This window comes from Diuraphis noxia, unplaced genomic scaffold (genome assembly GCF_037042655.1).
Source record: "Diuraphis noxia isolate RWA-SAM2 unplaced genomic scaffold, SU_Dnox_SAM2 contig0004, whole genome shotgun sequence".
NCBI lineage: Eukaryota > Metazoa > Arthropoda > Insecta > Hemiptera > Aphididae > Diuraphis > Diuraphis noxia.
In genome coordinates, this window is record NW_028301714.1 from 51,418,173 (window position 1) to 51,430,692 (window position 12,520).

The 12,520-nt window shown below is 28.3% G+C and overlaps 1 long non-coding RNA gene across 2 annotated transcripts in view; it reads right to left on the reverse strand.

Annotated features, from left to right (window-relative positions):
* Nucleotides 1-3,430: 3,430 nt before the first annotated feature.
* The window catches only part of LOC149056174 (uncharacterized), a 35,900-nt gene continuing 26,810 nt past the window's right edge, over nt 3,431-12,520 (reverse strand). The window contains exons 5-7 of one of the 2 annotated variants that reach the window (XR_016191804.1): nt 4,494-4,780; nt 4,199-4,390; nt 3,431-3,692 (exon numbers count right to left, since the gene is read on the reverse strand). This is a non-coding gene — a long non-coding RNA (uncharacterized LOC149056174). Of the gene's footprint in view, nt 3,696-4,198; nt 4,391-4,493; nt 4,781-12,520 lie in introns of both variants that reach the window. The other variant, XR_016191803.1, reaches the window with a different exon arrangement.

A 12,520-nucleotide genomic window follows, 5' to 3' on the forward strand; every position in this document is an offset into this window, starting at 1 on the left:
TTTCTTGAAAACAAAAATATCAAATGTTTTCCTCATATGACTGCTAATAATATATTATTGTTCTCGTAACATTATTTTTAACACATTTAATGATATTTGTTAGACAATTGTTTTGTGTTGATTTTTATTACATACATATCTTAAAAGGTATGTTTTTTTTTTAAATAATTATAAATTTGAACATTTTTAACTGTAGATGCCAAATTTATCTTTCAAATTAAATTTAATTATTTTAAAAGTTCAATCAAATATCAAAATGTAATTTATGTAAAAAATGTGTCATAATGTTCAAATTAAATTTATTAGAAAAAAATTGATATATTATAGATTCAAACCATTATTATGTTTTATGTAGGTTATTAAATAACTAATTTAAAACTGGTTCTTATAATATATTACAATTAATACTTGATGTTTATTAGTTATGACTAATAAAGTATAATAATATATAAACTAAAATCACTAATGTATTTTAAAGACAAGCTATTACTACAATTAGTTATCTAATTCTTTAGCTCATGTGACTATCCAATGAGGCTTGTTACGATAAGTTTTCAGAATATGTATTCAAATGGAATAACAGTAATATGATCAGTTAATTAAATTATTATAATTTTAAAATTATTATAATTTTAAAATTATTTTAATACACAAGATTTAGATTCTGAGCAAAAAGATGAATGTAATAATTTTAAAATATGTGTTTTTTATGTAATTAAAAAAAAATTGTAACTGTTCATAACATTTTAGAGTAGTCAAAACTCAAAAGTGCCTTGCTGATTATATCAACTTATGGGAAACCTTGTATTAAATTTTCAAGCTTTTTGACTTAATAAGAATAAAATATTATTGACATTTATAGTATAAAAAACTAAAAAAGTTTAAAACTTAATCAAGTATAGGAATTGATAAAATAAACATATGGTGTAAATTTAAAGTTTCTACAGTTATTTGTTTTTAAACAATAACAAAATAAGAATATCAGTACAAGAGAAATATAGTGAATATCCAGGGTTGTAAAAATTTAAAATTCAAATGCTCATAAAAATTAAATTTGATTTCCAATTTACTTTTTTTATTTTAAAAGATTTAAAAAGAGAAATATTTATGAAATTCTAATTCAAAATAATTGATGTATTTCAGTAATTTTTATGTATTTTATAAAAATTCAAACTTGAAATGGTTATAAAAAAAAATTGTAACTACCTATGTATTTAAAATGTTTTTTAATTATAATTTTTACAGTATATTAATATTAGGAACCTTCCGTTAAATTTTTAAGCTCTCTTACCCAACAAATAAAATTTTGTTGACATCTTTCAAAAAAAACGAAAGAATTGAAGATTTCAAATGTCTATAAACAACTTTAAAATATTATTAATATTCTAAAAATGTTATCATTGCAAGTAGCAAGTAGGTATAGAAAATGCCAATATAAACGTTCACTGGAAATTGTATGTATCTACAGCTAATTGTTTTAGAATTACACCAATACCTATCCAAAACCTATTTTGCGTAATAATTCCCGTTTTTCCCGGTGCTTTTGAAAAACTACTATAATTTTCTCATTTGGGACTTCCCAATGTACTAACTAAATCCACATTCCCACTAAAAAAAGCTACTGAAGTTAAAAATTGAAGCATAATTTCGGCAACTTATCTTTTACACAGAAAAAAACACATCATTGTAAAATTAATATGCATTCATTGCTCCACTCAGAATTTAATATCTAAACATGAACTCTTGAACACATTTGAAAAGAAAATTGTGCCATTTTATCAGAATTCAACACGAAAAACAAGCCACTTATATCATAGAGTAATATAACTAATAATATAATATTTTTCTATAGTCTACGACTTAAATCGAGTTGTATTATATAATGATATCTGTGGATTTATCATATTGAGGTAAAAATAGAATATCTCTCTTACATGGCAATTAGTGATCGTTGCGGAGGACGTATTAACGATTTCCATATACAAATTAAAAACGAACAAAAAAAATGTTGCGTTGCGATCGGTATTATTTTTATTAAACACAATATTTTCAACTCAGAACTGTAGCTTTTCCACGTTGGTGATGGTAAGTTTATTTTCATATACTTTTGGGGGCTTAAAATATGTTCCAACTTGTAGCCTTAAAATAAATATATTCATTGTCTTAAACAATATGGGTAGTCCGTCGGGTGATTTAGATTTTAGACACATATCGGCATATCGCTCATCCGGAAGAAAAACGACAAAAGTCAAAAATGATCAATTTTGGCTTTTTATACATTATAATAAATAATAAAATAAGGATATTTTATCCAGAAAACGACACTTCTGTAGTTAAAAAATTCACCACCTGAGTGCACTAGTGTCACTTTTCCGTTAAGAAAGTACATAATGACACTCGTGAAGAAATGTTTAATCCACTCTCCTGAAAAATATCACATTTAGATTTGCGTAATTTTTCTTCCGAATGAGCGATATTTTATTTCAAAAAATATCAAAAAAAAAATTATTAATTTAACCAAAATTGAATACTCAATTATATATATACCGTGTGTCCCAAAAAACAGGGGCTACTTTACCACTCATTACCATGAGAATATTTTTCAATTCTATTTGCGGGACATTAAACTAGACTAATGGATCATAAATTTCTATGACTTACAATTTTTTTAACTCATGTATCTTGCGCATGCGCAATAAAACTTACATTTTTTTTAATGGCAACCTGTAATTTGAATATCATATTCGGGTTTATCGATTTTTTTCAAGCCATTTTGATGTATCAACTTGTGTCCTAAACCCAAAATTGACTAAACTAGAGCTATGGAGAATTTAAAAAATTAAATTTATAATAAGTTCCACATTATTTTTAATAGGTATAGGTAGGTAAATAACAAAAATAGAAATACCAATGCTCATTATTATTTTAATAGATACTTAATTATAGGTAATTCTGATGGAAACAAAAATACACTTCTTCTTCTTTTTTGGTCTCGGCCAATTAAGACCATATGCAATTTCATAATGTGTAATAATAAAATAAGATAATAATTCATAAATAGTAAATAGTTAATTAATTTAATAATAATAATTTTGATTGTTTGTTGCATGGTGTAAAAAAAAAAAATAAGTACGTACTACAGTTAGAAAAAAAAAATTAAATAAATTTAATTTTTTTAATTCTCCATAGCTCTAGTTTAGTCAATTTTGAACGGGTTGGCTCCTCAATGGGTAAACTAAAAAAGGTCGTAGCCGATACAGACAAATAATGAGCGTCACAAAATACGAGTCACGCCGAGACGATATTGTAAATTGTAAATTAGTAGGTAACTACAATAAATAATAAATATAGTATAATAATATACATAAGTGACTATTGTCATTGTCAAAAGTTATATCAAATTTAATAATATACATATTACATGGATAAATAGACAAATAGGTAACTATTATTGTTATTACTTTTTTGTAATTTGATGTAACTTTTGACCATGACAAAATACAATACAATACATTAATTTTCATCTTCATCATCTTGAAATCGTTGATGAAGTCGAACTTCTATCATCTTCGTCATGCACCATGCACTCAGACTCCACCGCTTATATTATCATCTAACGGAACTTTTTCTGCAGATATCGTTGTTGAAATCGAATTTCTTTCATCGTCGTCACTTGAACGTTCGGAGCATGTCTACTTGAATTTAATATACAAACAAAAAATTAATACATTAAAATACAATGTTCTATGCATGCATGCATTCATATAAAAGCAATTCTTATCCAAGTTATTATCACACTCTTGATTTTGAAATTTGGTACATAGATAGCACTTAACCTAATTCTGTAACCAATAAAGGATGACGTGTACAGGCATGTAATCCTAAAGTTATTTGTGAGTATGCTACATATGTGGCAGCTTTTGTCATCAACCCAGACCCGTAGCCACGGTGGGAAAGGGCGTTGCTCCCTTAAAAATATTAGACATATTTTATATATAACGCCCCCCCCCCTAAAGTTTGCTTTGCCCACCAGAAAATTTGATCTGGCTACGGCCTGCATCAACCCCTCCACCTCCACCTCCTTTCAATTATATAAATTAATAACATAATATAATTAGTTATTATTTTATTAAGTTGATTTTAAATTATAATAACTTTAACAATGTAATTAATAATATTATAAAGTATATTTATTTACCTAATACATAATATAATGATACTTCTGCCAGCTAGTTTAAAACAATTTTTGTGAAGTGGGTATACGCATGTTTTTCAGCGCATACTTCCGGTCTCAAGTTTTTTTCTTTAGTATGCTCTCTTTTAAAAATTTGAAAAGTGGGTATGCGCCGCATACTCACGCATACCCTCCACTACATCCCTGAACGTGTAGCTAGAAGTTAAGTTGTAAATTTTGAATTTTAAAGATAGATCCACACAGGGATTTGTTAATTGTTATTGTAAATAAGTTATAATAAGAATGAAATTATACGCACTGAGTCTACGTCGCTTATATCATCATCTGACGGAATATTTTCTGCAGAAATAGTTGTTCAAATTGAATTTCTTTCATCGTCATCACTTGCTGAATTTCCGTCGCTTATATTATCATAGTCACGCGAAATATTTTCAGCAGTGACTGTTGTATCATCATCATCACTATCCGATATTAAAGTTAAATTGATGATGACCGTATTATCAAAAGCGAGTAAATAGACTTGCTGCTGGTGGCTAATTGTAGTACTGTCTATCGAGCTTGCACAGTTGAACGTTCGGAGCATGTCTACTCGAATTTAATATACAAACAAAAAATTAACACATTAAAATACAATGTTTTATGTGTATAGGACGTAGGTATGTATGTATGAAGTGCCGGATCTAAGTTTCAAGAGGTCGGTGTTCAACTATCAATTGGAGGCTCCTTAAAAAAAAATTTGCTTGACATAACAGCTATCTATTTATTCGATACGGTGTTGATTCATTAAATAAATTAAAAAACAACATTTTTTATTTTTAAATTCTTATATACATTTTTTTTTCTAGATTTTATAGTAGCAAAATATTATTGATCATTCAATCTTGTACTGTTGCTTATAGATAATAAGGATATGGATAGGCTACGCCTATATTAAATATATTTGAGGTCGCGTTCCCGGAGGAGAGGTAATTGAGGCTCTTTTATCAATGCTTTTATATTGATAGTCGATACTCGATATAGGTATACTTATTTACCCTCAATTATACACCTTAATTCCCACTTATAAGACCGTTATATCCTATCCATATCTTTATTATCTATATGGTTGGCTATCATTTCACATAGATACATATATGATATATGTATATTATATTATTATAGAATGAAAATCTAGAATAACAACAATATAAACATGATAAATGATTAACCTAGTCCCTAGTCATCATAGTCTATCCACACACCTGCTACCACATACGTGCTTGAACGTGTTCGACCTTAACACATCCTATACATACTTACCCTTAACCCCCCTCTTACATATGTTTAACCTTATCCCTCTCCTCCTAATCATATATATATATATAATATACCTCTCTATAATATCTATACATTCTATACCTACATCTATATATATATATATATATAAAATAAAATAAAATAAGTATATCTAATTATCAAATGTATATATTACCCATTGATAAATATTATTTAAATTATATAATATAAAATTAGAAAAGTGAAGTTCTTACATTGTTAACAAATCGTTACAATATACATGAAACATTATATACTAAACCTAATTATTAGCTATTATTTTAACAATTTAAATGTATCTCAAAATAATTGAAAATATTATATGGATTAATCTTTTTACATAGTAAATGACTAGGTGATATTTTACCAATTCATGGTTTTAAACGTTACCATTACTTATATATATATATATATATATATATATATTAGAAATCAATAATCCTATACTCCTAAAATTATCAGTAATCAGTACGTCTTCAATCATATACTTCAGTATACAAATAAATATCATTCCATCTTTTATATAACACTATTTTTAATAATTAGATATATAGATATGTATAATATCAATATTCAATATTCTAATAACCAAAATATATTACATATATATATATATTTCTATTACCGAATCAAACATTTTTTATAATACCTATTACAACATTATTACCACTATGATGGTAGCTAGCAGCTTAATGATGGAATGGATTAAAAAACTCATACATATTATCTAGATTATCATCTCAGATAGGTATTCACAATAATAATTTAGTAAAACTCATGATATCTAATTGATAGACAGTGAATATCATTATCAGGTTGATAATCAACCTATATTAATCAAATATATTCACTATGTTATCTATATTCATATACTATAATTTAATATTCTAACTTAACATTACTCATTTAATAGACTACTATTTCATTGCCTATAATAATATTTCATAAATGGCATTAAAAATATGTTTTATATCACCTACCTAACTATCATAATTTTTTACTAAATTATCGTTTATTACTCCACCCACTAATATATATATATATATAGTATAATATGTTCACCTATCTATGTATTACATATTTACACCACTATATATTTATACAACCATACACATTCATATATATATATATATATCACTTAGATAGAGGTATTCATATATTACATATACATGTATTTGAGTGAAATCAAAGCTCGTGGAGACATGTATAGTGATATATACCTCATCGTTATGATATGGATAGTAATAATATAATAACATTATTAGAGCTAATTCTTACTTTTCACATACATGACTATAATATATAAATATATGTATTTTATACCAAACCACTCTACACATCTATTTTACACATAGATATTAAATGTTTTACAATGTGGGGAAATTTTACTATCATCATGATCGCCGGTGTCCTCGATGTCGTCAAAGACTCTGATATACTTAAATTAATTTTTAAAGTTATTGTTTTAAATCTTAACTCGAGAGATGAAAATATTAGCAAAAACTCTGATATAAATAAGCTTGGTGAAATGTATGACACTATTTTGTAGGGGTATGAGATGAGTAAGATTTTCATTGTATATCCACTCAGCTAGTCTATTATATGCTATTCTGATATACTAATTAGAGTACTCGTACACCATCGTTGTCATCACCACTATACCAACAGCTCATTTTTGATTGAATACTCTTTAATCATACAATATATACTTATCACTAGATATTATAACTGTTTGGAGAATTGTATGCGACTAAAAGTCTATTACCTCTACTCATATGTATTCATCATATTAAATAACATAGTAGGTGAGTTGAGTGGGTTATACTTATTATAAAATAATAATAATAACATGGAAAACATTTTTAAGTAATAATATTTAAAATATTTCATATACATATATGCACATCAAAATCATTGAGCATGTATTTAAGTGTCGAAATATATAGAAGGTTGAGTTGACCTCTGTTTTACCCTCATTACACTCAATCGTTTCAATTAATAAATATATCGAATACTATCACCTTCAGTATAATATGTATGCTAATAACTAAAACACTATTATCTTAATATATATATATATATATATATTAGTTTATAATTAGACGATTATAAGTTTTTATATCAAATATTATAGAGTTACTTATTATCTCCCAACTCTCTGACAATGAATTCATGATTTTCCTACACGTTGAAATGTCTGGAGTGGTGTCACCCATCAATTCTTCTAACTATAAAAGTAGTTATAAACTATTAATTATGCTGATAGAATTATCTCCTATCATAAAACAAAATAAAATAAAATACATACCATTTTCTCTCTCAGAGTCTATGTAGATTCGATATAGAGGAATGTCTACCAGATAATTGTATACACCTCCTCAAATGAAATCCTATATCTTAATGTGATATATATATTAACTATTCTGCTAGTAGTAAGGGTTGTGACGTGATCTCTATCGACTCTAGAACACACCCTGAGTGCTATGTGTTACTGAATCGTGAAGATTTGCTAACCCTTAAAAAAGTTGTAGTATTGTATATGTGACTCTATCATACATACAACTCTGATTACTCTACCAACGAACGTAAAGCAGGTGAACTGTATGGTTAGCTACATTAGCACACCTATGGTATGGGTATGATGTGTGTGAGCGATATGGTATGCGCGGTGAGCGGACAACATCACCATCGATGTGAGTCATAGAGTAATATTACTCTATGACTAGAACACGGGGAATATATGCAACGGCCTCTCTATATTACTCTATGGGCGACCCGCGCTCCTTTCTCGACCTATATTAATTTATTATTATAAATATTTTACCTAACCGCTCCTAACTTTACTCCTATCGATCGGCACAGCACCGCCTGCCGTTCCGGACTAGCGCTCTCTCGCTCCCTACGTCCGTCGCGACACACACGATCTCTCGTTGTTCGCGTTGTTGTTTCTTTAGCTTTTACCATTGTAACTACCTTTTTATACTCGTTAATAAACTCAACTCTTCATTCTTTATAATTCACGCATTGTGTATTTTTATTATTTAAAATTGTAGGTTTTGATTGGTTTCTCGACTGACTGATACCCACAAACTGGTGACCTCGAGTTTATTTTTCGACACGTATTATGTCTTCTGGTAACAAGTGCCGAGATTTACTCTCGCTTGAGAACGACTCTCCCGCGAGCGACACATTGAATCCGCCTCCCGTACCCCCCATCGTACCGAGTGATAGTTTTTCCGTCGCGAGCGTCGCGCAAGTGCGTCTACCTTCGTTTTGGCGACATTCACCACGCGAATGGTTTGTACACGCGGAAGCCGTTTTTTCAAACCACCGTCTACGCGCGGATATCTCTCGAGCGAACCACGTGGTTGCCGCTTTGGACGAAGAGGGCGTTAGAGCCATCCGTGACCCCATCGGCCCTGACGTTCGCTACGAAAGCCTCAAACAACGACTTATCGCCATCTCCGCTGTCCCTCAATCAGCACGTTTCCGCAGCTTTGTTCAACAATAATAAAGATACAGCAAATAAAATATTACACATATGCGAAGATTTTGAAAATCGACCACTCAATGAGTACTTACAAGGGATAGCCCACAACTTGAATTTAAATAAATGATTATAATATGATGTTTTTTTTATAAACGTTTGTATTTTTTTTTTTTAATTTTAAACATAATTTTAATTTAAATAAGTGATTTTTAAAATAATGTAATATGTAGGTATTTAACGTTTAGCAATATTTAATGATATTTTAAATATGATTTTAATTTGGTATTTTATTATATGTAGTTTAATTAATTTGGTATATTTTAATAAACATGACGCTCTGACTTGTGTTGCGCTGAAATAATATTTTTAATATGATTTTAACTTGGTATTTTATTATATTTATTATGTTTAATTAATTTGGTATATTTTAATAAACATGATGCGCTAACTTGTCAAGCGCTGAAATGTCGTATACGTTGATTTGTCTTGCGCTGAAATATCACCGCTGAATTTTCGTGCGCTAAAATGACCGCGCTGAATTGTCATCGATCCAAAAGACCCACCGTATCGGCTTAGGAACCACTTTCCCGACACGCTTTGACCGTTTAAGTAATAATTGGTTACTTCATTTTTCGGTCTCCAATCGGCCTCTATATGACAGCAATTAGACCGCTAGATACAGTCAGCCGACTAGATACGTATCGAAGTGTATTTTTCCGCCCCGTTACAGATTATGCCGAAATTATTCTCGTATACCGTATAATTACCAACGTCGCATATATTATGTTAATACGTGATTTTTATCGTCGCGATCGTACTCGCATCGTAATCTTGATAAAACTATACCTATATTTTTCGCTGTCATAGTCGCCGCCACACACGATATATATATTTTTATTACCGTTGTCGTAATAACTCTCGTCGAATACGATATCCATTCCGTATTTTTATGTGCAACAACCCCGACACACCGTTTAACATCACCAGCGTTAGCGTATATCATTATTATAAATACATATACCTACTTAACTGTGAGTAATTAATTAACATTATATTCATATACATTATACATATATCTATATGTTTGTGAGTATACCTTGTGTCAAATATTAATTGCGATTTAATATTATCTAAAAACGCGATGTAATTTAAAGAAATTATTTTATGCAATCATATAATACAATACATGATTATACATTTATATGTGTTACTATGTATTCTCAAGAAAAATAAATGAAGTGTAATATGAAGGATTATTAAATCATGATAAAATTATGTTTTTTAGTGGCAAGATGGTAATAAAGATTATAAATTGTGTACACAAAATTAAACTAGAGCAATATTTTGAAAATAAAAATGGAAAGGGGGTATTGGCGCCCGCAGGCAATTGAATTTAAAGGTTCAAAAAAAAAATTTGGAGAATATTTATAGTCTTAGAGTACAAAATGAAGACTGTGTATTTTCAAGAAAAATGAAAGAATGCTAATTAGATCATGATAAAATTATGTTTTTCAGTGGCAAGTGGCTAATAAAGTTTAAAAATAGTGTACCTACACAAAAATAAACTAGATCTATATTTTGAAAATAAAAATGGAAAGGGGGTATTGGCCCCCGCAGGCAAATGATTTTTAAGGATCAAAAAATAAATTTGGAAAAAATTAGTCTTGGAATACACAATGAAGACTGCAGTATGTATTCTCAAGAAAAATAAATGAAGTAAAATATGAAGGATTATTAAATCATGATAAAATTATGTTATTAAGTGGCAAGTGGCTAATAATGTTTAAGAATTGTGTACACAAAAATAAACTTGAGCTATATTTTGAAAATAAAAATGGAAAAGGAGTATTGGCTCCCGCAGGCAAATCAATTTAAAGGATCAAAAAAGAAATTAGGAAAAAATTATAGTCTTAGAATACTCAATGAAGACTGCAGTATGTATTCTCAAGAAAAATAAAAAAAGGATAATTAAATCATGATAAAATTATGTTTTTTAGTGGCAAGATGGTAATAAAGATTATAAATTGTGTACACAAAATTAAACTAGAGCAATATTTTGAAAATAAAAATGGAAAAGGAGTATTGGCGCCCGCAGGCAAATCAATTTAAAGGATCAAAAACGAAATTTGGAAAAAAATTATAGTCTTAGAATACTCAATGAAGACTGCAGTATGTATTCTCAAGAAAAATAAAAGAAGGAAAATTAGATCATGATAAAATTATGTTTTTCAGTGGCAAGTGGCTAATAAAGTTTAGAAATTGTGACCACAAAAATATACTATAGCTATATTTTGAAAATAAAAATGGAAAGGGGGTATTGGCGCCCACAGGCAAATTAATTTAAAGGATCAAAAAAATTATTTGGAAAATATTAAAGTCTTAGAATACATAATGAACACAACACTGTGTATTCTCAAGAAAAATAAAAGAAGGATAATTAAATCATGATAAAATTATGTTTTTTAGTGGCAAGATGATAATAAAGATTAAAAATTGAATACCTACACAAAAATAAACTAGATCTATATTTTGAAATTAAAAATTGAAAGGGTGTATTAACGCCCGCGGGGAAATGATTTTTAAGGATCAAAAAATAAATTTGGAAAAAATTATAGTCTTGGAATACACAATGAAGACTGCAGTATGTATTCTCAAGAAAAATAAAAGAAGGAAAATTATATCATGATAAAATTCTGTTTTTCAGTGGCAAGTTGGTAATAAAAAATAATATTGTGTACACAAAATTAAACTTGAGCAATATTTTGAAAATAAAAATGGAAAGGGGTATTGGCGCCCGCAGGCAATTGAATTTAAAGGATCAAAAAAATAATTTGTAGAATATTTATAGTCTTAGAGTACAAAATGAAGACTGTGTATTTTCAAGAAAAATGAATGAATGCTAATTAGACCATGATTTAATTATGTTTTTTAGTTACTTTTGGTTAAAAGAAGTTTAAAAATTGTGACACAAAAATATGCCAGGGCTATATTTTGAAGATAAAAATGGAAAGGGGGTAAAGTCTTCACATAAATAAACTATAGCTATATTTTGAAAATAAAAAGTGAAAGGGGATATTTTTATTGGTATTGGTGTTGGTATTGGTATTGGTATTGGTATTGGTATTGGTATTGGCACCATCAGGCGATTGATTATTAAGGTTCAAAAAAATAATTTGGAGAATATTAAAGTCTTAGAATACATAATGAACACAACACTATATATTCTCAAGAAAAAATAAATGAAGTAAAATATTAAGGATTATTAAATCATGATAAAATTATGTTTTTTAGTGGCAAGATGGTAATAAAGATTATAAATTGTGTACACAAAATTAAACTAGAGCAATATTTTGAAAATAAAAATGGAAAGGGGGTATTGGCGCCCGCAGGCAAATGATTTTTAAGGATCAAAAAAGAAATTTGGCATAAATTATAGTTTTGGAATATACAATGAAGACTGCATTATGTTTTGTCAAGAAATAGAAATGAATAAAAAATGAAAGATAATTAAATCATGATAA